This window comes from Trachymyrmex septentrionalis, unplaced genomic scaffold, assembly GCF_001594115.1.
Source record: "Trachymyrmex septentrionalis isolate Tsep2-gDNA-1 unplaced genomic scaffold, Tsep1.0 scaffold211, whole genome shotgun sequence".
In the NCBI taxonomy this organism is placed as follows: domain Eukaryota; kingdom Metazoa; phylum Arthropoda; class Insecta; order Hymenoptera; family Formicidae; genus Trachymyrmex; species Trachymyrmex septentrionalis.
Window position 1 is genome coordinate 134,699 of NW_017305299.1, and position 5,823 is coordinate 140,521.

Sequence of the window (5,823 nt, forward strand, 5' to 3'; positions counted from 1 at the left end):
ATATATTATATATTATATTTTAACACATGAAAAATATTCAGTAAAATTTTCAACCTTTTATCTTAAACACTGTCCAAGAAACCACATTTTTTGTAAAAAAGATGCTCTTTTTTCAGCTTTATTTCTTTATAAATGATTAGAAAAGAACAATCGGGTATAATGACGATATAGAAAACATATAAAGTAAATAATAATACATCAGAAAAATGTAAAATCATAATTGGTTTCATCAAACTTGTTAGCAATATATCTTAAAAATGAAGAAGAAAAAGTTGGAAAGTATACTATCCGTCAAAGGGTTAAAACATAAAAATTGCATTATACTTTAAAAATTAAGGAAAAATAAATAATATAATTAATATGAGAGAAAATGTTTCAGAGAAATGTATCGAATTATACGGTAAAATGCCGCAAAATACATCTGAATAATCTTGTGTCTTGTACATCAGGCGATAAAATTCGTTCAACTTCGGAAGTAAGGATAGACGCGCTGACGGTCTGCGAAACGCATAGAATCTTAAACTTGGAAACTTGCGTGAGAGAAAGAGCAATAGAGATACGCAAATATAACGAAGCTTTCTCAAGCTTGCAATGGCGCGACGTATCTACAAGAAGAAAGCAGGTTTATTCGCCGAACTTATAATGACTCGACTTCGAAGAGGATTTTATTCTCGGTACTGGTAAAAACGTATTGTGTTCGAAAGTGCATTAGCTCTCGGGGATTCGAACACCGTTGCGCCAGGACGATTCCGAGATTGTTTCATTTTCCACCGTAAAGGGGACTGGCATTGTGCCTCTGCAGCGAGCTTGGTAGTATTGTTATGTCGGAAATATACCTCGCTTCTTCAGGACCACTCACGAAAATGTAAAAGCGACGATATCCTTATCACTATTAACGCCCGAAAAACCGAATGTTTCTTCTATCAATGGGACCATATAATCGGAGCGCGTTGGTCCAATCGCGAATAATTCGCGTTACCAGTTGATGCCGGCGTGCACGTGTAAGAAACGGTCCTATGTGGTTGTTGTATATACTATATTAGAAACGTGATCCTAAGAATATTTCGGTGCCAGTCTTTCAATTAGCTTGTATAACGACGCCGAAACTCGTTGTACTTCAAGGACACTACGTATGATGCATATACACGAGATATGTTTTTATAGTTGTCAATATACATGTATATGCGGCTAAGCAAACAGAGAAAACGATTAAAATGACGTAGATTAAGTGTTATTTGTCATTCTCTATGTATAGATATACCTTTTTCATAAATCTGTACATTTTCGCCGAATTAGTGTTGCGAATTGTGTCGAAAAAATTTATTTGCCATTGTACGCATTTAATAAAAGAGGAAAAAACATTCAAAGAAGAATGACGGATTGTGCACGAACGACCTACATTAATCGTACTTCTTTGGTTGAATGAATTTTTACACCGGATCGTTTAACAATTGTGGATCTTTAAGATATTATCACAATAACTCGTTAATCACTATTTTGTTCTTAATTCTTGATTGTTTCTGGTGTCATACATTAAAGAAGCAATTTTAATTAATATTTGAGTTAGCGAATGCTAATTACCCTTCCTTAGAAAAACGGCTCTTTCACGCCTTCTTGTTTGCTACTTTGTTATACGAACCGGTTATTTAAGTTTCACATGCCCCGACCGCAATCTCTTTTGCTTTCCAAGCACCAAGAATTTGTACTTCATGTTTGTGTCCATGCAACAAAAATGTAATAATCTGACGTTCTTTTTTATTTAGTAATTTAATATTGTTACGTTTTTAAGTGAGATAATTGAATAAAAAATAATTAACTGTTGAAAACAAAAACTATAGAGTACAGCGGGGTAATTTGAATAATTTCAAATATTTTAAACAATTTCTCGATAAAATAATTTTATAGTTACTTCGAATATGTAGCAGAACACTCACATGTTTAAGGAATATTTATCCAAAGTATAAATAATTAATCTTTAAATCTTGAGACGTAATGCCATTATCCGATTTCCCCCTACAATTTTAATGAAGCTCAATTTTAAGAGGCAATTTGGATATTTTAAAGGGTAATTTGAATAACATTGAAAATGAACATTAAAATTGCAACAAAAACCAAACTTTGTATTAAATTGAATTCATCCATAAGTTGGTCCTATTTACATTCTTTCTACGTAGATTTCATAAAAACTTAAGAAAGCAGGATATATTGCTATTCTTATAGACAGCAGTGACAACCGAAATTCTCTACCTACTTTGCTTAATAAAACTCTCCACAGACTTCCAGATGAACAGATATCTTTTCAAATCTACATGAATATGTAGATTACAGTATCTTCTTTGCTACTAATCCCAAATATAAAACATGGCGTCTCAAATTTTTTTGAAATTCTTGCAGACGCTTACTATTATCTAAATGTCTCCGCTCCATTCAAATTATCCCACTGTATCCTGTTAATTATTATACAAAATAATATTTAAAATAAAAAATTACAAAAAAAAAACAATTTAAAACAATTTCCTCGACATATCTGAGAATCAACAACCTGCAAAAACGTAAGTATCTTTAAAGTACAATATTTTCCTATTTAATACTTTTATTAAGCACACGGCTATATTTTATATACATTCGTAATGTGTTCGATAATCGATATATAAAGCTCAGCTCTGTGTAATTATTTCCATAATTATTATCTTCATATAACACAAAGCGCAGCTAGGAGGAAACTTTCCGTTACCAGCCAATAATTTCATCGCAAATGTAATTATTAACGCTGTCGAGCATTATATATACGGTGCAGTTCATTACATGGGAATTAATAAATTTAATGACAGTTACAGAGTGCGTCATGTCGCAGTGCAGCCGGTAGTGATGCACTATAGTGTAGTAGCTCCATCATCGAGGCATGCATCCAATTGGAAAGTCGATAGATTCTGTTACGTGACATGTGATCATACGTTCTGTTTCACAAGATACAATGCACTTTTTTTATATATTTTATTTTCAAGTCACGATGCGTATTTTTTATGACTGAGCATAAATTTCAGCGACAATAGAAACATTCAGTACAGCACAACGTAGTTAGTGGTTCAGTGGATCGAACATCGAAGTATCAAAAATGCATCAAAGTGAGTATTAAATCAAATGTGCGTGCATGTGTGCGTATGTATGTATAGGTGCGTGTGTGCGTGTGTGCGTGTGTGTGTGTGTGTGTGTGTGTGTGTGTGTGTGTGTGTGTGTGTGTGTGTGTGTGCGTGTGTGTGTGTGTATGTGTGGTATTGATACCGCCATCCACTCAATGGACTATATATAATTGTTCGTCCGCAAAATGAGCTTACACGAGATTTAAATTTTTTATTTTAATACAGATCATATTTTATAATATTCTGTTAATCTGATTTAATACCGTAACTCAAATTACAATAAAAATTTAAAAAAAAAACTGTAATGGGGAAATTACGAAGAAAAGAATTAACATTAAAGAAGGAAAACAAAGTAAATTCCTAAAAAATTGAACTAGGAATTTGTTGCAATTTTATTTATTTCACTGAGATGTGCTGGTACAATTTTCCGCAATGCTTTTGATGAGCTAACATAGGTTCGATTAGTGATGCGGATATATGGAACATATCAGTGGAACGTACATGAATTCGGAATAGATCATACATACAGTACGGTAATTCCATCAGTTAGTACTTGGTTAACGCAATAGGTCAATCGCATACGCAACCCAGTCGACATATATATCGAAATTCCTATATCTATATGCGTAACTGACGTTGGCAGGCTATAACATGCGTATGTTGTATTACTGAAATAATCATGTATATCGCATTGCCATAAGTAGTAGAACAGACCGTAATGCATCAGCTTGAGTATGAAGAGGACTGTTGAAATTGTATGGCTCCAATTAATATCTAAAGCGGCAGATAACTCACAATCCCGCCCGACATTTGAATTCTATGCGTAACAGCTTCCGGCGGAGCAGCATTACGGAGATCTCTCTCAATGGTTGTTTCACTTCGTGTTATTTCGAGAAACTCATCCACGGATAACGATAAGCAAATATTTGTCTCGGAGTTAGTAGCGACGCCCAATCCACTTGCCACGAAAATCGTGACAAATGCCGTAAGGAAAATCGATATAAATGTAAATAATGCACAAGACGCGGTTGGCAAACAATTAGCGCTTTCATCATCTTACATATTCATTTCGAATTTTAACTTAGCTACCGTAGCAAAAGTAACTGTATCCGTAAACATGTGGTAAGAAAGACCAACGTTATATTAAGGCTAATTGAATAGGGAACATGTTTCTCTTCTTGCGTTCGTGGTGTTTCCAATAATTGTTAAAACTTGTAAGAATTGTGAAAGAAAGAATAACAGCTTGTGCTTTACGTCGTAAAATATATATATTACATTAGTAATTTAATGATTATTACATTCCGAATGTAATTATTGAATTGGACAAAAATTGATAATTAAATTAACACATGAATTAATACAGAAAGTAAAATAATATATAAAATTTATTAGAAGGCATTTAACTTTTTTGACTAAAAAAAGATAAATCTCTGAGAGAATTAATATAACAATAACAAGGTAACTTCCTATTAATGTGATAAAATTAAGCGAAACTATACAGAAATACAGCATTATGCGCATGCAAACTATGTTTAATTAGCTGACACACTTCAACGTAATGTTAAATCTAATTTGTCAGTCGAAGTAATAAACGGACTTTGGTAAGTACTTACATGTTAAATGGTTCAATCTCTGTTATGTCGCTCAGTTTAATACATTTCATGAAGCATTCAATTTGAATCAGAAATTCTTTCAGCAATTATCAATCAATCGTATGACTCAGTATCAAGTATGATAGTTTTAGTACACTGCAGCATATGCTGAATATTAAAATCGATATTAACAATGTTTCTCAATTGCCGGTGTGTTCTGAGTCACGGTGTTTCACTCGCCAACTCCACGAACAAAGCACTCAAGCGAAATTCATTTAACTGCGAAATTAGGCACCGTGGTTGAATTACTTTTCGGGCGAAAAGCACTCGCATATGGCAGTTTGTCAAAACTACGGACAGTGCTTTGACGCTACAAGCTGGTGTAATCAAGGTTGATGAAACGTTAAGGTTGCTTAGAACGAACTAAAAACTGGGAGAAAGCATAGCCAGCGCGTTTTTTCTAACGCAACTTTTAGATGACAGAATTACTAGAATATTATCTTTTGTGCTCGAAATATATATGAGGAGCAGACATTCAAAATGCATTTGTCCAAAATTTCATATTTTTAGTTAGAGATGGCGTAGTGTCCAATTTTTTAATGACTTGTAATATAAGCTACTCTGAGATGTTAAGAAAGCATTTTTTCATTGTTAATTTATATGCTGAAAAAACGTAGACATTTCAAAGTGCATTATATTTTTTAATTAGAAACAAACAAAATTCATTTGTTTAACATTTTTAGCAATTGTTAAATAATTTTGTTTAATATTTCACATCTACTAATTAACATATTTCCTGTATCACATTATTTTTTGTAAAATGCGTAGTTTTTTGTGCATGTAGTTTCTTTCTTTCTTTCTCATTTTCTGAAATTTTGTAAAAATCTGCTTCTCATATATATAATAATCAGAACGAAATTAATTTTGTTTCTGTATTTAATCGGTAATATTTCGTAAATTAGTTGATCAAGATAAGTAATCTTATACTTATTGAAAACATTAAAATCTTAGCTTTTTAACAAAATTAAAATCATTTTGCTGCAATTTTTCTCTACTTATAATTTTAATTCTAATTAATTATATATATATAC